Source organism: Rattus rattus, chromosome 1 (assembly GCF_011064425.1).
Source record: "Rattus rattus isolate New Zealand chromosome 1, Rrattus_CSIRO_v1, whole genome shotgun sequence".
Classification (NCBI taxonomy): domain Eukaryota; kingdom Metazoa; phylum Chordata; class Mammalia; order Rodentia; family Muridae; genus Rattus; species Rattus rattus.
Genome location: NC_046154.1, coordinates 136,921,743 through 136,944,380, shown reverse-complemented (window position 1 = coordinate 136,944,380; position 22,638 = coordinate 136,921,743).

Below are 22,638 nucleotides of genomic sequence, written 5' to 3'. Positions count from 1 at the left end.
ACAGAGGAGCACTGGATGTCAGCAACATACACTGACATATCTGTGTCTTCCCCCAGTGTCAGACTTTATTGAATAATAATGAATTCAGAAGCTATGCCAGTTTCCTTGGTTGCAGTGTGCCAAGTAGTCTTGCTTGCTTTTCCTTGATAGCTGACAGGGGCAAACATGAGTTCTTTTATTCCAATCTTAATTACTAATATTAATTCTCAGCTCACACATTACATATCCCACAATAATTCCTCCTCCTCCTCCCCCTCCCCCTCTCCCTCCCCCTACCCCTCAGTTTCCCTCTCCCTCTCCCTCTCCCTCTCCCTCTCCCTCCCCCTCTCCCTACCCTGTGTGTGTTACAGGCTGGGCACATTTTAAAGAGACTGCAGCACAGTTCAAGCAGGTCAAGGAGGTTTTCCTAAGGCAAAGGAAGGAAGAGCATACAGCTTCAAAGGGATAGATAAATGCTAATAACAAACTCAGCAGAGCTGAAGGGTCACAGGCTTGATCCCTGCCTCAGAGCTGGGGGAGTCTCTAGAAAGAGTCCAGCTGGTGAGGTGAGAATGACCTGGAGAAGAAATGCAAATCAAAAAGACTGTGGAGGCCAGCTACAGTACTGGGTTTGGATGGATGGATGGATGGATGGATGGATGGATGGATGGATGGATGGCAATTTGTGAAATAGTCTGTGACAGCCCTGTTACAGTCAGGAGTTCTCTATGTCCTTCTTTTGACTCAAATATTAGTGGTCATATGACAGGCCATGGGGCTGGGGCCAACACAGTGGCTTTCTCTTATGGGATCCAGGTAAGGGTCTAGCATTCTTTATTTGGTCTAGTTCATTCATAAGTTCTCAGACCTTGTTTTCCTGGCATTCCCATGTGCTCACATGGTCTCCATCTAGATTTATGATTTTATAGGTTAATGGCTTCTGACTCTGGGAATGCACTTTTAGACCATACTACATGGGTGGTGCTGGACATAGCAGTGGTGTCTCCATGTGGAGCAAGGTACAATGTAATTCTACCTCTGCATCTACACTCAGGATGGCTCAGAATGTGGCATGTGAAATGTGCCACTCGGAACAAGGTTCAGTGTGAAAAGCTAATGCTTTGTATATGGAGAGTAGCTCAGAGCACCAGCTATAGCCTGATCTCAATGGAAAGACACTGATTGAGCAAACGTGAGGAAGGTGGAGACAGTGGGGCTTTGTGAGGCCTATTAAGAGTGGATATACCACTGTCCCTCTCTTAAGTGTTAACCCAAGGTGTTGAGCAGATGGCTTAGCAATTAAGAGCACTTGCTCTTTATGCAGAGGTTTGGATCCGAGCACCCACACGGCCACTGAAAACTGGGATCTCATACCATGTTCTTCTCTCTGCATGGTGCATAGACATACGTGCTTATATAGCCAACCATTCATGCACTTAAAATATTTTTAAAGAGTTAATCCAAATGCAATATCATTTGCCAGTATAGGAGAATATCCTTGGGAAATACATCTGTTCAGAGACTTTAGAACGTAGCATAAAGCCTATCTCCATAAGGCTACATAAGGCAGCACGATAACTTGAGAGCAGTTCATACTGTGGTTCGTTCTGTAATGCTCTGCAATGAGCCTTTCATGTCTTGTCATCTACACTACAGGCTGTGTGTCTCATATGAATTCTTCCTATGGCATTCGTTTAGATGGGAAGCAGAAGGGAGACCAGAGTGAGATTCTGGTAACATTTGGATCCTTCACAGTTGAAATCTGTCAGGCTGAGTTCTCCTGCCAGCTTTGCATCGTGTTCTTGGGATGCTAGCAAAAGCAGAGGCCACAAACGGAAAGAAAAAGACAAGTGATCAGAACAGGTAAGACCCCATGTTTCAGATTCCTGGGCACTTCTAAAACAACAAAGAACTGAGTCAATTCAAAAACCGATCAGGAGGGATGAATGATACATCCCTAGTAGGCACATGGATAGTGGACACTGGCAGGTTTTGTTATGGGTCAGAGGGTGAACTGAACAATGGTGGTAGCACTTTCAGAAGAAGGAGCTGTGCAGCATGCACCTTCCCTACCATGTCTCTGAGGAGTCTCATAGTACTTCCACACTGCCAAGTCTCTCCTATCTCCTTGCCATTAATCTTTTATACCGGAGACCCCAGGGTGAACCAGAAAATGTCACTGACTTTCCTAAGTCCTCTTTTGACAGCATTTACTGTAAGGTGATTGTGACTTTCCAGTAAACATGCTTGGGAAACTCACCAGTACCTTCCTAGCCACAATAGCTCTTATCTTAGGATTCCCACTAGTGCCAGAGTCCAGGTTACTTCATGGTGGAAGCAACTCAGAACTCTTCAGCAACCCATCCTTCAAAACCACATATGCCTTGGCCTCTTCCAGCCAAATACACATATGTTCAATCACTAAAACATGACCTCTTCCCTGGGATGCTTCCAATATTAAACAAAATAAGCACTGTGGGCTTTGATGTAAAAGTGAATGAGATGATTTCCATGCTATGAAGAAATTAATCAATAGTATAAAAGATAAAATCACCACGTGCACAATATAATGGTGAAAGTGCCCAGGGTCAAGTGTAACCAGCAGGAGGGTTCTAGATTCTAGAGCATAAAGGTCGAGGAGTAAGCAAGGCTTTCTGTCACATGGTGCAGGCTGCTTCAACAAAACACTATGTGCAGCTTCCACAGCACGTATGTATTGCTCTCTAGAGGCTGAGAGTTTAGAATCACATGACATTCACACAACCTCACTTAACTTCCATACCATTTAAAAATGCTATTTCCAAATACAGTTGCATTGGGGTTAGGACTTCAATACATGAGTTGAAAGAAGGAACAGTTTAGTCTGTTCTACCTCCAGAATGCTAAGAATTGACCAAGAGGAAGATAGGTAGGAAGGCAGTGCACTGTGAACAATTTCAAAGGCTTCAGCAGACCCAACACATTGGGGCAGTTCAATGTATCAACACAGACTAGAGGTAAGCTAGGGGAAGTCTGGAATGCTTTCTAAGGATAGTGTGCTTTGTTATACTCTGTCAGGTATGCAATCAGGATGCTAGTGGACTTTTACAAGGTAAACACATTGTCATCTTATAACAAACAAACTAGCTGACGTCCATTTGAAAAAGGGCAGCGAGCAAAGAGAATTAGAATTTGAAACACACCCCATGAACACTATAGCAAACCCAGGAAAGTCTCACTGGGACAGCAGCAATGGTTATGTCGTAGGGTTACTATTGCTGTGATGAAACACCATGACCAAAAGCAACTTTGGAAGGAAAGGGCTTGTTTGGATTACATTCCCACATCACTGTTCATCATTAAAAGAAGTCAGGATAGGAACTCAAATAAGTCAGAAACTTGAATGCAAGATCTGATACAGAGGTCATGGAGGGATGCTGCTTATTGACTTCCTATTTGTGGCTTGCTCAGCTTGCTTTCTTATACAACCCAGGACTACTAGGTAGGGGTAGCCCCACCCATGATGGTCTGGGCTCTCCCATGTCAATTACTAAGAGCTCTGAAATTTTACCTATGATCCTATCTTTCAGAGGCATTTTCTCAGTCGAGGTTGCCTTCTCTCCGATTACTGTAGCTTGTGTCAAACTGACATAAATTATCTATCACAGGGTATGGGGATGATTAAGAGGCCCCAAAGTTATTAGATGGTAGAAGAGTAGGAGAAGTTTGCAGCAGTGAGGGCAAAAGGGTAAAAGCAGAGGAGAATCTCATGCATTGAATGGATGGTTGGATGCTGTTAATGTTTCTATGTCATGGCAAGAGGAGAGTCAGAGATCCACTCTGTGTTCATTGGCTGCTGTTGCTACCCTGTTCTGAATCCTCTTCTCTGCCCAGAAGTCTGGCTTGTAACATGGAAATGAACAACCAGGAACACAGCCTATGATCATAGGAATTTGAATAAATATTTAATGGCAGGAAATTTGGTAGCATAATAGTACCACAATATAAGCCCTATCTGTTCAGATAGATGCCCTCATACTTTCTTTCATTAGCAATAACACTAATGGTAAATTTAGGATGTGATAGCCTCTCTTTAATGGTTAATGGAGCCAGGTGAGACACACATTTTGAGTTTTCAGAGTCTAAGACTGTAATACACCTTTATCCACTACTGCCCATTCAGAGACTTATGTTTATACACCCTGAACATCTTTCTAATCATCTAAGCATCCAGGGCAGTGCTACCCAATAGAAATGCACCTAGAAACGCAGGTGTAAGTTATGGCCATAATTTAAAAAAGTAATAGCCATATTCTAAAAATATAAAGAAGTTTGAAACTTTGTGCTCAAATGGCAAGTCCGTGGGCTTGTTTAAAACAAACAAAAGAAATTAAATTCCATATGAGTTAAGAATAATATAATGTTAGCATCTCAGCTATTATGAATATAAAAGGTTATCTTACATTTTTAATAATACTGTTATTGGGTCCCAGTTTGTATCTTACACTTTATAGAACAGTTGGAATCAGTCAAGATAACTACCAAGTGCTCAGTGACATGTGGCTTTGCAACTCGAAAGCATTGTGTTAGGTAGTACAAATCCAAACTAAGAAACACTGATACAAGCATTAAATAGCTGGATCCATTGCTCACTGATGTAAATTAGGCTATTGCTTGACTAACAATGATAATGATAATGATAATAATAAATTAACACTATAAAAATATAAAGCACTGAAAAAAAGTGAAGCACTGAACAGTATTTCAAAGAACATTTGACCACATGATTCACATTGCTTCTACTACAGATTGTTATTTTCAAGAGGAACATCATGAGCCATCATTTAATGTACTCATCATATATTTTTATGCATTTTGAAAAGTATACACACTAGGAAAGATACATTTCGGGATTGCCCAGAGGAGAATTTGACTAGAGCATTTACCTTGTCACAGAAATAAACAAGATAGTCTCCACCTCTAGGGACCAACCAGAAGATATAGAGGGATAACAGTCAAACATACCTTTGTTATATGCATATCCTTCTTACTGAAGATACCATGAGATTCAAAAGCCATTACCAATTTGTGAATAAACAAAGAAGTAACAGTTTAGCTTACTAATACTTATCTGTCACGATGATAATATGATGTTCTACTCTGTTTTCTATTGCTACGATGAACACTGTAACTAAAAGAAATTCTGCAAAAGAAAGGGTTCATTTCATTTTTCAATTCACAGGTCCCAGTCCATCACTTAGGGAGGTCAGGGCAGGAACTCAAGACAGGAACCCAGGGCAGGAACTCGGACAGGAACCCAGGGCAGGAACGTGGACTCAGGACCTGAAACAGAAGTCATGGAACAATATTGCTTACTGGCTTGCTCCACATGGCTGGATCAGCTTAGTTTTTTATAAACAACCCAGACTCATCTGCCAAGTGTGGCATAATCCACAGTGATGATCCTCTCACATCAACCATTAACCAAGGAAATGCCCCCACAGACTTGCGACAAGTCAATCGGATAGATTCGATTCCTCAGTTCATGTTCCCTCTTCCTTGATGACTCAGATTATATCAAGTAGACAAAAACTAATCAACATATACATATAGCTAAAGGCAGCTCAGCACTGACCATTCTGGGGAGATCATTACAAGAACAATTCTTAACGTCTTTCCTCAACCAAAATGAATTTAGAAAGGAGGCTACACTGGATGGTTTTGTGTGTCAACTAGACACAACGGAGAATCATCCAAGAGTAAGGAGTCTCAGTTGAGGAAATACCTCCATGAGATCCAGTAGTAAGGGATTTTTCTCAGTTAGTGATTGATGGAGGAAGTTTCAGCCTACTGTGTGTGGTACCATTCCTAGGCTGGAGGTCCTGGGTTCTATAAGAAGGAAGACAGATCAAGGCAGAAGAGCAAGCTAGTTAGCAGCATTCCTCCATGGTGTTTGCATCAGCTCCTGCCTTCAGCAACATGGAAGAATAAATCAAGTATACTCTTTCCTCCTCAATTTGCTTTTTGGTCATGGTGTTTCATTGTAGCAATAGAAATCCAAACTATGACCGAGGCTTAAGTTAGTCATATTGACTCCACAGTGAAAACAATTAAATACAAACTTAAAATTATACTGGAGGAGGCACAGAAGAGGATAATTAGAGAATAAATATGATTCAATTAGATTATGTACATGTATGAAGACGTTGAAGAAATTAATTATTTTGTATAATATATATTAATTTTAAAACTCTCCAGAAAAAAATAAAGAGCAAATAGAGTTAAAGTGTTATCCCATTTTTTTCTCTTAATGTTGGGCTAGCTTGCCAAGCTGTTAGGCATTGCTCTTAAATCTATCCTAACTTCAAGTATCTTTTCTCAGAAAAGGCAGGTCACTGGGTGCCCTAATGGACATGCTACTTGTGGGAAGAGCTTTTTTCCCTATTTCTTTTAATGCCATCTGTAAGTGCTAGTCTATGCACTGGACATAATTTTCTCTACACCCACATTCTGAGCTATTCGAGGAACCAATGTGAGGCATCTTCCTTCTTCATCAGCTGTCATGTAGCCTCAGAAGGTGACAGGGGTGAGCTGTGACAACAACACAGCAGATGTTTATGACATAGGGTCAGGGTTGCATGCTGTCAGATTTTGGGAATATAGCCAACAGCTCCTGCAGGTCCAGTACTCCATCTCAACTAAGGCTTATTAATATAGTTTTGTGTTTATAAATTATGATAAACAATTGGAAACTCAAATTTTTCCCTGGCCACTTTGGACTTCTGATGCTTTTAAGTCAACAGGGTAAGAAAGGTAATATCAGTGGTTATCATTTTTAAGTTTTGAGATACCAAAAAGAATGTCTCATCAAGGGACATTGCCACTTATCACACATACAGATGGAAGTTGCAAGTATTCTTGAAATAGTTATGTCAGGCATGAATGTGACCTGACTATTGTTTTCATTTCAAAATTAGGCATGACATGAGGAGAATTGATTGTGTGTCAAGAGGTGGACCATCCATTGCTAACTGCTATTGTGTATTAGCTAGAAAACCTGTACACTATTTTAATAAATCCCATATGTAATTATATATTAATTAAATATTATTAATTTATAGTATATATAAATATACAGTCTATCAATTCCATTCCTCTAGAGAACTATGACTAATATGCAAACAAATGTTTATTCATCCTAGATAGGGTACCTAACAGAGACAAAACTGTACTACAAATGTCCAACATGGACTTAAAGGAGAGGCTACTTAAAGAGGCATGGATGACTTAAAGATAGTCTTATGACTAAATACTCAGGTTTGTTTCCATTTGGAGGAAATCGCTATACAGTGAGCACCTCCCCCTTTATAAAAGGCTGAATACTTTGGAACTGCCAGGAGAATAAATTTTGCTTTCTCAATTGTTTTTCTTAGGATCTTTTCACAGTGTCAAGAGAAATAATTAACATAGACATTCTAGAATTTTCTTAACAATGTGGTTTTTAGATAAAGGAGTTATATTTATAGTTCTTTTCATTCTCAGTTTATACCCTATACTACCACAAGTGATATTTTCTGACTGTTACTTCTAAGCAAGAATTATGTCAAAAGTCTTGTTAACACTGTCCATTAGAGTGACTTATTTCTAGATTCTTCTAAATTTTTTATGTCTCAATAGTCTTTAATTCTCTCTAATTTTCTAAGATTCTTATTGGTGAATAAATGAGAACCACTTTTCCTTTGCAGTCACTTTAATTTAAGTCAAAGGATTTCACACTTTTTATAAAGTGCTCATATTGAATGCTTCTGCTCCAGTAGCATCCCGAAGAGAAAGCCTCTTCGACATGTCACCTTGAAATATATTGTCTCTACTTTCTGTTTGTTCTGTATCTTTTCCTGTTTTGATGAGAAGCATTTCCTCTAGTAACTGTTGAACTTTTTTAAAGTGTTTTTTCTGCACGGACTAAAATATTTTTCCTTTTTATGAAGTAACCAATACAATTTTTAAATAAGAAATTAACCTTTCACTTTAAAGAAATGAATTCAACCCAAATTAAGTGTATTATTAATGATTTTCTTTTTAATATAGACTTTTGAATTCTGTTTTGATTCCATTCTTAATAGTTACAAGAATTTTAGGACAGTACCCTTTTCTTTCAGTTTTAATAAGTTGTATAGCTTTGAGAATATATTTGTAGTAATTGGCTTATTAAGATTTCTTTATATGTTTATTAAATCTTTAAGAATTACATGCACAGTATTTTGATGTATTTGATTTGGTCCCAGGTCTACCCCCACGCCATATTCATCCAACTTTGTGTTCTCATTTAAAGATAAGAAATCAATCCCAATTTTTGCTGCCCACACACTCCTGGATGTATGGTTTTCTACTAAAGCAGGTTAGACCTATCAGGGACCACACCTTTAAAGAAAACTCATCATTCTTCTCCTGTAAATTCCCACAGCTGTCAATTACCACTAACTTCTCAGCTAGTCGTGTAACCCTGTGAAACAGTCCTCTCTATGCTGGGATTTTGTGTGGTTTAAAATTGCACAGGTCCCATGCATGTTATCATTACATCTCTGAGTTCATATGTGCAACTGCCCTGATGTTTCTGGAAGATACTGTTTCACTTTAGTCACTCACTGTCTGTCTCTGTTTCTGGAGTCTTTCCATCCCTCTTCCACAATGATCCCTGTACCTCTGAAGGAGTGAGTATGATATATAAATCAATGCATCTCTCAGAACTCACTAGAGAAGCTTCTTTTTGCAATATATTGTGATTCATACAAAGACTCACAATTGGTCATGGTGGTGAGAATTAGAGACTGTAGTGCAGTGCTTCTCAATTGTGGGCCCCAACCCTTTTGGAATCACATATCATATATTTAGATCATGAGTCATAACAGTAACAAACCTACAGTTATGAAGTAGCAACAAAATAATTTTATAGTTGGGGGTTATCACAACATGAGGAACTGTATTAAAGGGTCCTAGTCCTAGGAAGATTGAGAAGCATTGCTATATTATGTTAGGCCTTAAACATGACATTTATATCACTGACATTGCTTTTTTTATTAGATAATTTTTGTTTACATTTCAAATGTTACCCCCTTTCCTGGTTTCCATGTCCATAAACCCGCTATCCCATCCTCCAACCCCCTTCTATGAGGGTGTTCCCCCACCCACCACCACTTCTCAATCTCTGCCCTCACATTCCCCTACACTGGGAGGACCACTAAGGACTTCTCCTCCCATTGGTGCCCAACAAGGCCATCTTCTGCTACATATGCACCTGGAGACATGGGTTTCTCCGTATGTACTCTTTGGATGGTGATTTAGTCCCTGGGAGCTCTGGTTGGTTGGTAATGTGGTTCTTATGGGGTTGGAAATCCTGCCGGCACCTTCAATCCTTTCTCTAACTCCTCCAATGGGGACGCGATTCTCAGTTCAATGGTTTGCTGCTAGCTTTCGTCTCTGTATTTGTCATGCTCTGGCAGAACCTTTCAGGAGACAGGTATATCAGGCTCCTGTCAGCATGCACTTCTTGGCATCAGCAATATTGTCTGGTTTTGGTGGTTGTAGGTATATGGGCTGGATCCTCAAGTGGGGAAGGCTCCGAATGGCCATTTGTTCAGTCTCTGCTCCAAACTTTGTCTCCATATCTCCTCCTATGAATATTTTTGCTCCTCCTTCTAAGAAGGACTGAAGCATCCACACTTGGTAGTCCTTCTACTTGAGTTTCATGTGGTCTGTAGATTGTATGTTGGGAACCCAAGCTTTCGGGCTAATAACCACTTATCACTGACTACATACTGAGTGTGTGTGTGTGTGTGTGTGTGTGTGTGTGTGTGTGTGTGTGTGTGTGTGTGTGTTTGTGATTGGGTTACCTCACTCAGGATGACATTTTCTAGTCTCATCCATTTGCCTAAGAATTTCAATTTTTAATAACTGAGTAGTACTCCATTGTGTAGATGTAACACATTTTCTGTATCAATTCCTCTGTTGAAAGACATCTAGGTTCTTTCCAGCTTCTGGATACAAACATAGTGGATGGAGTATGTGTCTTTGTTATTTGTTGGAGCATCTTTTGGGTATATGCCCAGGACTGGTATAGCTATGTCCTCAGGTAGCTATGTCCAATTTTCTGAGGAACACCCAGACTGGAAATCCAGGACACAATGAGAAGACCAAACCTAAGGATAATAGGCATAGTAGAGAGGAAAGATTCTCAACTTAAAAGGCCAGTAAATATGTTCAACAAAATAATAGAAGAAAACTTCCCTAACCTAAAGAAAGAGGCTCCCATAAACTTACAAGAGGCCTACAGAATTCCAAATAGATTGCACTAAGAAAGAAATTCCTTCTGTCACATAACAGTCAAAACACCAAGTGCACAAAATAATGAAAGAATATTAAAAGCAGTAAGGGAAAAAGGTCAAGTAACCTGTAAAGGCAGACCTATCAGAATTACACCAGACTTTTCACCAGAGACTATGAAAGCCAGAAGATCCTGCGCAGATATCATATAGACCCTAAGAGAACACAATGCCAGCCCAGGCTACTATATCCAGCAAAACTCTCAATTAACATAGATGAAGAAATCAAGATATTCCATGACAAAACCAAATTTACACAATGTCTTTCCACAAATCAAATTCTCCAAAAAATAATAGATGAAAAACTCCAACACAAGGAGGGAAACTACACCCTAGAAAAAGCAAGAAAGTAATCAATTTCAACTAAGAAGAGAGCCATACAAACATAATTCCACTCTAACAACAAAAATAACAGGAAACAACAATCATTGGTCCCTAATATCTCTCAATATCAATAGACTCGATTCCCCCAGTAAAAAGACATAGACTACATCAGTTACTAAATGGAAAATCTAAACTGGGAAAGACAGACTGTTTAGGGATAAAGACACAGACAAATAGACAGTATGAGTTAATATAGTGTGATATGATAGAACACTTGTAGCCAATACTCATTCCTAATAGTTATATACAAAGGTTCTACAAATACTGACAGTGAATATTAGATTCAATCACTCCTAGTATGTGGTTTTCTGATCTGCATCCTGGAGCTGGCCCTGTACCACAGCTCTCTGTATGGCAATACCACCTGAAGACAGCTTGTCCCCCCATGAGTTCTGACACACTTAGGCCCACAGATGTGTCCACCACTATTGCTCCAAGACCTGGTCCAAGTGGCACCCATCCAGGGCCCAGAGGAACCAGAAACTGAGGTGCACCCAGAGACACAATCCTTCCAATTTCTCTCTGTACCCAGGGACTGACCCTGTGCCACAGTTCTTCCCAGCCTAATCCTATCTGGAGATAACCTGTCCCTCAGGAGTGCTAGGGAATACACCAAAGCTCACAGGCTCATAGGTAGGACAAGCTCCAGTCAGAGACAGCAATACCAGTCAACACCAGAGACAACCAGATGGTAAGAGGCAAGTACATGAACATAAGCAACAGAAACCAAGGCTAGTTGGTATCATCAGAGCCCAGTTCTCCCACCAAAGAAAGCACTGGACATCCAAACACACTGAAAAAGCAAGATTTGGATCTAAAATTACATCTTATGATGATTATAGAGGACTTTAGGCAGGACATAAATAGCTCTCTTAAAGAAATCCAGGAGAACACAGGTAAACAGGTAGCAGTCCTTAAAGAGGAACCACATAAATCCTTTAAAGAAAGACAGGAATTCACAATCAAACAGGTGAAAGAATTGAACAAAACCACCCAGAATCTACAAATGTAAGTACAAACAATAAAAAGTGAGACAACCCTCAAGATGGAAAACCTAGGAAAGAGATCTGGAGTTATAGATGCAATCATCAAAACCAGAATACAAGAGGTAGACAAGAGAATCTCAGGTGTAGAAGATACCATAGAAAATGACACAAAAGTCAAAGAAAATACAAAATGCAAAATGTTCTTAACCCAAAACATACAGGAAAAAAAGACACAATGAAAAGGCCAAACCTAAGGATAATAAGTATAGACATCACTTCCCCACATACTACATTCACATGACTTCTCCTCAATATGAAAAGGTCCTACTAACATATTTTAAAAACATGGTCACGCTTACAATAAATGAACATGTATCTAATTAAACAATATTTATGTTACTAAACTTAAGAGTTGTTTCTTCAGAAATATTAACAGTTCTTGGCTATGAAACATTTTTAGATTTTTTTAGATGCATTCAATTTTTAAGTTTTATGGTGTAAATGTTCAAGAGATTGTTCAACAGATAAAATAACTGGCTGCTCTTCCAGTGCATTGCAGTTTCAGGGGCTCCAATGTGTCCATGGATGCTAAGTATGCACATGGTATACCAACATACATGAAGGCAAAACACCCCGAACATAAAAAAGCTAAATTTAAAAACTATGGGATAAATTGAAATAGCTGTGTACTTAAAATAATTTTGACAAATTGGTACTCAGAAAAAGTGGATTTCATTCCACTAAAATCAGAAATATTGATGTGATGTCTACCTCTGCTCCTGTGAAATACTTGACACATAGCTGATACCAACCAAAATAATCAAAACATAAAAAATAAGATGTATAACAATGGAGAAAATGACAAATTTTATAGATATGATTATCTACATGGAAAATACTTAATGAATAATGTTAAGGGGATTATATTCTTAAATATTAAATATAACAGCTGAAACAACATTAAAATAAGAAAGTAAAAGATTAAACATCTCACTTGAAAATAATAAAGGAAAGGTATGAGCCATCAATATATAGAAGAAATCCCAAATGGGACATCATTAGACAAGATGATTGACTTCACCAGTAATTGGGGAAATTAAAATGAAATGGCCAGCCATGCTGACCATCTACTTGTCCCAGTACTTAGGAAGCTGAGGCAAGAAGAGTTTAAACCAGTCTGAGTTACAAAGTGATACACTGTCTCCTGAAGGAAAAGCAGGCCATAATGAACTATTCCCTAAATGGATCAAGACACATCTTTATGTCAGTCTAGATGCCACACTGTGACCAATGTGCTCCTCATTCTCTGCTTGATCAGATGCTGTAAGGTATCTGTGTGTAGTAGAGAACTCTTTAGAGAAAGGCTTTCTCCAAATACATAAAGCAAGGGTTGTCCCTTGTAAGTTTTCAGTGCTCTGAGCTGGACTTTCAAATAGAAACCTTTCCCATATTCCTGTTAAGACCTCTGTCCTGTGCAAATTCACCAATGATTAGTAAGGGACACTTTCTCATAGACATCATTCCCACACACACTACATTCATACAACTTCTCCTCAGAGTGACGTTCTCTGGCACTGTCAAAGGAATTTATATAATAAATATCTCCTCATAGTGATTACATAGGATTTCCTCCCATCTGCACACACTAACATTCCACGAGATATGCTCTCACTCAGAAAACCTTTCCATGTTTATAATAGTTCTAGGATCTCTTTCCAGTATGGAATCTCTGGTGGATTCCCAGAGATGTTTGGACCTGAAAGCTATCCTGTTGATAGGACTATTTACCTGTGTGGGTTCTCTGATGATTTTTGAATCATTTTTATTGAGAATTTTCCACACTCTTGACACTCACAGAGTTCTCATATGTATACATTTTTCATGTTGATTTAAACATTATGTTACATGAAAATTTTTTCTCATGGTCCTCAAATACATATAGTTCTTCTCTCATAGGAGTTCTCAGGTGAGGTGAGGGTGTCATGAAACAATGTGTCTTGCTACATTCATTGTGTTCAGAATGTTTCTCCCCAGTGTGATTTCTCTGGTGAATTGTGAGGGTAATGTTCTCACAATAGGTAGTCCTATATTCAATACATCCATAGGGTCTCGATCCCATATGCATTCTGTAATGTAGAATGACTTGTGACTTGCAGTCAAAAGATTTTGCATATTTATAGCATTCAAAGAGCTTTTTAACCTGTGCGAGTTCTCAGATGAGTAATGAGGTATGACCTGAATAAAGGTCTTTATACATTTCACACACTCATAGGGATTCTCGGTCTGTATTCCCAGATGCTGAAAAATGTTTGATTTCCTGTTTTCCCATATTCATGTAATAAAAAATTTCTATCTTCTGCATGAATTCTTTAAGACGTAGGCCTAGCAAAGCCTGTTCCTTTTAAAAATCTTTCCCATATGTATTATACTTAACATTTTGATTCAAAGTGTAAATTTTTTGATGCTGAATAAAATCGAGCTTAGGAGCATTACCCCAAACTGAACTTGGCAGACACAGGAATCTTGAGTATCGATGTATCAAGGATTACTCTTCTAACATTCAGGGCTCCTCTCCTTCTTCAACGGATGATTATGTCTGTTTTGGTCACACAGTGACCTACAAATGCCAGCTCACAGTAAGTCCATCCACAATATCTTTGTGCATGGACCTCTGGGTGCAACTCTTATTGGATGAAATTCATAGCCACATCCTCAAATGACAGGGATCCCTTCCTACAATTTTAGTGATTCCATAATTCAAGAATAACTTTTAAATAATTGCAAATATTACAAGTGTTTAGTAAAGTGTCAAGGAATATTGTTAGTATGAAAAATTAGCAACTATCAGGGAAAATAGGCTATAATTCAAAGGTATCAGTTAATCTAACAAAAGATTCAATACATTTGCTTCATCAACATCAAACTCAAGGAATGAATACCCTTAGTGTGAATTGTACAGGATCCCCATGAAAACACTCCAAAGCACAACTAAAACAGAAAAAAATGAATGAATGAAAAGGCTATCATGTGTTTGAGTAGGAGAAACTGTACTGAAAAATGTAAGTTATCTCTGTAGAAATTAAAAACACAATGAAGCATTAGCAAATTACTAATGAATAATTTTTATCAATATAAACTTATTAAGAAGTCCTCATGACAAAACAAGTGAGCAACATTATCAATGTTCATGAAAATCACAAAGAAAGAAAAGTAATGAAAGAAGACAAAGAGACAGATTTAAGTTACAGGATATGAAGTACAGGAATACAATACAATACATGTAGAAATTTAGTACTGATAAAATTGTACCCCTCATTGGTAGTACATAGTTAATCACAAAAGAGAGTGGAACAGTTAGAGATACACAGTCAAACATTTAGAACTGAATCGAATTTCACACTTTATGCCCTGAAAAAATTCTTGAATAAAAATGTTTAAAAACAAAATAATTCTGAGGTTAATGAGCTGGCTTAGCAAGTAAAGACACTTATCACCAAGCCTGCCAACCTGAGTTCAATCCACATCATCAGAGGAAACATCAGACTTCTATAAATTGTCCTCCATATACACTAAGGCATACATGTAACCCCAAAAAAATAAACTAGTAAATTTAAAAATTATAAAGGAAATTGTTGATTAAAATACTAGGAAAATATCACAGATGAATTGTGTTCTTATTTTTTTTCCACTTGGTTTTTTATAACTGTAGAGTTGGAAATGCCTGCAAATGTAGTAAAAAGACTAGAAAACATAAAATCAAGAGATGAAGTCGACTTCATAAATTTTAAATTGTCACCCTAACGGCATCATCAGAAAGTCAAAGAAAATAAAAGGAGGTACCTATTCTATGTAAAATAACAATTAAAACTTCATGATGTGAAGAAAATCCTAGAAATCCAAAAGAAAAACAAATTCTGGAGGATGCTAGTGATAACTGTGAAATTCGCACAGAGGGCAATGGTGTAGACTTCAGATATTCTCACACCCTCCGAGTAGAAATGGAACTTGCTAGAATAGCTACTAGATTCTAAAATGATCTTTGACTCAAAAGTTTTACTTCTGGAACTTTCTATATGTGTACAAAGTTATTTAGTAAATAATTATTTGTGACAGAATAACTTTGAAAATTACCTAAAAACTCAATAGCAGGGGGTCAGTGAAATTACCTTTTTATAGGATGTTCTTCTATAGCTAACTGAATAAGTGACATGGTTGTATGTATTTTGTAGTAGATTTGCCCTTGTTATGTTGTTAAGTGAAAAGCAAATGTAGAGTGAAGCAAATAAATGATTTTAAAGTATAAGAAGTCTCCAGATGACTTTTAAAAGCCCGATAACTGAGTCTGTGTAGAGATGGACCTGGGGGCGGCTTCAGCATGACTCTTTTTCATTTGGTGAATTTTTTATGTTTATATCTGAACATGTTGGCAAGTATGTTTCCCCCCCAAAAAAAGACAATATATCTCGGTAGTAAGAAACCAGTTGTTCTGTGGTTAGGACAAAACGACAACCAACAGATTGGGAAAAGATCTTTACCAATCCTACAACAGATAGAGGCCTTATATCCAAAATATACAAAGAACTCAAGAAGTTAGACCGCAGGGAGACAAATAACCCTATTAAAAAATGGGGTTCAGAGCTAAACAAAGAATTCACAGCTGAGGAATACCGAATGGTCGAGAAACACCTAAAGAAATGTTCAACATCGTTAGTCATAAGGGAAATGCAAATCAAAACAACCCTGAGATTTCACCTCACACCAGTGAGAATGGCTAAGATCAAAAACTCAGGTGACAGCAAATGCTGGCGAGGATGTGGAGAAAGGGGAACACTCCTCCATTGTTGGTGGGATTGCAGACTGCTACAACCATTCTGGAAATCAGTCTGGAGGTTCCTCAGAAAATTGGACATTGAACTGCCTGAGGATCCAGCTATACCTCTCCTGGGCATATACCCAAAAGATGCCCCAACATATAAAAAAGACACGTGCTCCACTATGTTCATCGCAGCCTTATTTATAATAGCCAGAAGCTGGAAAGAACCCAGATGCCCTTCAACAGAGGAATGGATACAGAAAATGTGGTACATCTACACAATGGAATATTACTCAGCTATCAAAAACAATGACTTTATGAAATTTGTAGGCAAATGGTTGGAACTGGAAAATATCATCCTGAGTGAGCTAACCCAATCACAGAAAGACATACATGGTATGTACTCATTGATAAGTGGCTATTAGCCCAAATGCTCAATTACCCTAGATGCCTAGAACAAATGAAACTCAAGACGGATGATCAAAAAAGTGAATGCATATCGCTCCTGAGAGACACAGCCAGAATACAGCAAATACAGAGGCGTATGCCAGCAGGAAACCACTGAACTGAGAACAGGACCCCCGTTGAAGGAATCAGAGAAAGAACTGGAAGAGCTTGAAGGAGCTCGAGACCCCATATGTACAGCAATGCCAAGCAACCAGAGCTTCCAGGGACTAAGCCACTACCCAAAGACTATACATGGACTGACCCTGGACTCTGACCTCATAGGTAGCAATGAATATCCTAGTAAGAGCACCAGTGGAAGGGGAAGCCCTGGGTCCTGCTAAGACTGAACCCCCAGTGAACTAGACTGTTGGGGAGAGGGAAGCAAGGGGGGGAGGGTTGGAGGAACACCCATAAGGAAGGGAGGGGGAGGGGATGTTTGCCCGGAAACCGAAAGGAATAACACGAAATGTATATAAGAAATACTCAAGTTAATAATAATAAAAAAAATATAAAAAAAAAAGAAACCAGTTGTTATGGCAACCACTTCTTGCTCACCCAACTGGAAAACAGCTTTAAAAATTCATTTAAACCATCAGAGATAAAATTAAACCTTTCTTGAGATGAACTTTATGCAAATTTTTACCGATTTTGCTTTTTGAATGTAATTTTTTAGCAATTCTTCTACCAAAAGCACAAAGAGATATTAAGAAAATGAAAATGCTTCTTCTATCCTGAAATATTGTTATGGTATTATAGTAGTATTCCTTAGCAATTAACTCAATCAAATGATTTTCAAAACACTTTCTCTCTCTTTCTCTCTCTCTCTCTCTCTCTCTCTCTCTCTCTCCCCCCCCCTGTGTGTGTGTGAGTGTGTGTGTGAGTGTGTGAGTGTGTGCGTGTGTACATTTTCATTTGTGTGTATTTGGGTATAAACATGTCATAGTGCATAACCTCCACAGTTTAGCCTCACTTTCCCCCTTGTTTTGGGAAAGGTCATTGCTCACCCTGTACCTGCTGAGGTAGCTGACCTATGTGCTTCTGGCATGCTCACTCCATCTTCTGTATCTCCAGCCTATAAATTAATAAAAATAATTTTTAGGAATCTATTTATGGTTTAATAAAATGTTTTCCTGCTACTAATTGCTAAGTCATACCCAAAGTACCCATATGCACTGTTTACAATATGTAGGAGAAATACCACAGTCCTCACAAGCCAGGGATGCCATTCATATGACCAAAGAGGATACATATTCAAAAAGAGTTTGGAATTCAGTTTATCCAAATAAATAACTATTCTTAGGTGGGGTTGATCAGTTTTTTGGAAATGGGTCATGTTGTGTGTTCTAAGGACCTTTGCATTCCAACATAATTTGAATAGATTCTTTGTCAAATTTATAAAATTCACAATGCTCCATAATGAGTAAACCACAGTTCCCAGTAAGCTGAGACACAGAGTTGAAAAGTTGACCAAAAAAAAAAAAAAAAAAAAAGAACATAACACATGGTCGTTTTTTTAAACAAGACATGGGTCACAATTAGGAGCATCAATTACAGAAGACAAACATCCCGACTGACTTCTTCTTTAAAATTGAATATATTATTTATTTACATTTCAAATGTTATCCCCCTTCCCGGTTTCTCATCTGGAAGCCCCCTATCCCACCCCTCCCCTACTTCCCTGAGGGTCCTCTCCCACACACCCACCCACTCCCACCTCTCTGCACTGGCATCCCCTTGGCACCTGGGGCATCTAGCCTTCACAGGACCAAGGGCCCCTCCTCCCATTGATGTCCCAAAAGGCCATGCTCTGCTACAAATGCAACTATAGCCATGGATCACCCCGTGTGTACTCTTTGGTTGATGGTTAAATCCCTGGGAGCTCTAGGGGTTTCTGGATGGTTGATATTGTTGTTCTTCCTATGGGGTTGGAAATTCCTTCAGCTCCTTTAGTTGTTTCTCTAACTCCTCCAATGGGGACCCCAAAGCTCTGTCCAATGGTTGGCTGTAAGCATCTGACTCTGTATTTGTCAGGCTCTGCCAAAGCCTCTCAGGAGACAGCTATAGCAGGCTCCTGAGAGGCAAGCACTTCTTAGCATCAAAATACTGTCTGGTTTGATGTCTGTATATGAGATGGATCCCCAAGTACAGCAGCCTCTGGATGGCCTCTCCTTCGGTCTCTGCTGCACACTTTGCTCCTGAATTTCCTTTAGGCAGAAGTTCTGGGTTAAAAAGATGGAGATGAGTAGGTGGCCCCATCCCCCAACCCGGGGCTTTGCCTAACTTCCGGATACGGTCTCTACAGGTTCTCCTTCCCCTTCATTGTGCATTTTAGTTAATCTCATCCCCTTTGGGTCCTGGGAGACTGTTGCTTTCCTGGCATCTGGGATTTGCTGGTGGTTACATCCAGTTCTCCATAGCCCATTGCTACATACCAATGTTCCTGACCATCTGTATATCATCCCTGTCTCCTCCAATACCTGATCCTAGCCCCCCTTTTCCATCTCCCCCTCCTCTCTTGCAAGTTCCTCCCTCCCTCTACTTCCCTATTTTGTTCCCCCTTCTAAGGAGGACCGTAGCATCCACACTTCGGTCTTCTTTTTTCTTGAACTTCATGTGGTCTGTGAACTGTATCTTGGGTATTCCCAGCTTTTGGGCTAATAGCCACTTATCAGGGAATACATACCATGTGTGTTCTTTTGTGGCTGGGTTACCTCACATGGGATACTTTGTAGTTCCATCCATTTGCCTAAGAATTTCATGTAGTCATTGATTATAAGAGATAAATGGTACACCATTGTGGAAATGTACCACATTTTCTGTATCCATTCCTCTGTTGAAGGATATCTGGGTTCTTTCCAGCTTCTGGCTATTATAAATAAGGCTTCTATAAACATAGTTGAACATGTATCTTTGTTATATATTAGATCCCCTTTTGGGTATACAACCAGGAGTGGTATATCTGGGTCTTCAGGTAGCACTATGTCCAATTTTCTGAGGAACCTCCAGACTGATTTCCAGAGCGGTTGTACCAGCTTTCAATACCAACAATAGAGGAGTGTTCCTCTTTTTTTCACATTCATGCCAGCATCTGCTGTCACCTAAGTGTTGATGATCCTAGCCATTCTGACTGGTATAAAGTGGTATCTAAGGGTTGTTTTGATTTGCATTTCCCTGATGACTAAGGATGGTGAATCTTTCTTTGGGTAATTCACAGCCATGAGATATTTCTTAGTTGAAAATTTTTTGCTTAGAGCTATACCCTATTTTGAATAGGGCTACTTAGTTCATGGGCATCCCATTCTTTAGGTTATGGAAGTTTTCTGCTATAATATTGTTTAAAATATTTACTGGGCTTTAAATTGGGAGTCTTCGTTCTATTCTCTACCTATTATTCTTAGGTTTGGTCTTGTCATTGTATCCTGGATTTCCTGGATGTTTTGGGTTAGGAAATTTTTGCATTTTGCATTTCTATCTCTTGTATTCTGTTGGTGATGCTTTCATCTATGACTCCTGATCTCTTTCCTAGTTTTTCTATCTCCAGGGTTGTCTCCCTTTATGATGTTTATTGTTTCTATTTCCATGTTTAGATTCTGGATGGTTTTTTTTTTTCAATTTCTTCACTTGTTTGTGTTTTTCTGTAATTCTTTAAGGGATTTTTGGTCTTTCCTCTTTAAGGGATTCAACTTGTTTACCTGTGTTTTCCTGTATTTCTGTAAGGGAGTTATCTATGTCCTTCCTAAAGTCTTCTATTATCATCATGAGATGTAATTTTAAATCTGAGTCTTGCTTTTCTGGTGTGATGTGGTATCCAGGACTTGCTGTAGTGGTAGTACTGGGTTCTGTTGATGTCAAGTAGCCTTGTTTTATGTTGCTTATGTTCTTGTGCTTGGCTCTAGCCATCTGGTTATCTCTAGTGCTACCTGCCTTTGCTGTTTCTGACTGAAGCCTGTCCCTTCTGTGATCCTTGTTATATCAGAACTCCTCCCAGTCCAGCTATCTCTGTGATCCTGTGATTCTAGGATCCTGTGCTTCTGAGATCCTGGGTGTGTCAGAGCTGCTGGGAGTCTAGCTGCCTCTGGAATTCTGAAATCCTGGTGTGACCAAGCTCTTGAGATCCTGTCAGAGTTCCTGGGAGTCTAGCTTTCTTAGGGTGTTGCAGGAGTGGATGTGAAGCCAGAGTCCCGGGTTTGCTCTGGGCACAGGTACGAGCTGGAAGGAACCCGTGCCTCTGGCTGGCAGGGTTTGGGTTTCCCTAGTTCCTTTGGGGGGGGTCCTAGTTATACTGGGCACTGGGAAAGATTTTATGGCCTCAACTGTGATCTTGAGTGTGTAAGAGGTCCAGTGCTCCCGGTTGTGTGGAATATCCAGAGTAAAGCTTCCTCTGTGATCCTGTGATTCTGTGATCATGGGCGTTTCAGATTACCTGGGAGTCAGGCTCCTTCTGGGCGTTGTAAGAGTAGATGCAGAGCCAGCACTCCAGGTCTGCACACTGTCCAAGTTCAGATCCAAAGGAATGCGTGCCACTGGCTGGGTAAGGGTTCCTGTGTCCCTGTATCCTAGGGGACCCAGTTACTCTCGGTGTTGGGGTAGATGTTGTGGCCTCTACTGTGATCCTGTGCTCCTGGATGTGTTAGAGCTCCTGAGGGTCGGCTTTTCTCTGAGTGTTGTGGGACTGGGTGCAGAGCCAGGACTCAAGGTCTGCTCAGGGTACTGGTTCAGATTGGAAGGAACCTATATCACTGGCTTGGTGGCAATTCCTGTGTCCCTGGATCCTGAGGGTCTGAGTAACTCTGGGTGTTGGGGAAGTGTCATGGCCTCACCTGTGATCCTGGGCATGTTATCGCACCTGGGAGTCGGGCTTTCTCTTGTTGTGGGAATGGGTACAGAGCCAGCACCCAAGGTCTGCTCAGGGCACTGGCTCAGACTGGAACAGACCTGTCGCTGGCTGGATGGGGATTGCTGCATCCCTGGATAATGGGGGACCCAGTTACTCCGGGTGGTTGGGGCAGATGTTGTGGCCTCCTCATCTCTTATCCTGGTCATGTTGTATCAATATTTTCTGTGGTATCTTCTGCCCCTGATATTCTCTCCTCTATCTCCTATATTCTGTTGGTGATACTTGAATCTGTGACTCCTGATTGCTTTTGTAGGTTTTCTATCTCCAGGGTTATCTCTTTTTGTGATTTCTTTATTGTTTGTGTTTCTATTTGTAGATCCTGGATGGTTTTGTTCAATTCCTTGACCTTTGTTTCTGCTTTCCTGTAATTATCTAAGTGTTTTTTGTGTTTCCTCTTTAATGGCTTCTACTTGTTGACCTGTGTTCTCCTGTATTTCCTTAAGGGAGTTATTTATGACTTATTTATTTATTTATTTTTCTCGGATATCGATGTATTTACATTTCAAATATTTTCCCCTTTCTCTCCTCTCCCATACCCTCTTCCCCCACCCCCTGCTTCTATGAGAATGTTCCCATTCCCACACACCCTCAGTGCCCTGGCATTACCCTACAACACAAGCCTTCACAGGATCAAGGGCTTTTACTTCCATTGTTGTTGGATAATGGCATCCTCTGCCACATATGTGACTGTAGTTATTGTGTTCCTACATGTGTACTCATTGGTTGGTAGTTTAGCACCTGGGAGCTCAGTAGGGGTTTGGTGGGTTGATATTG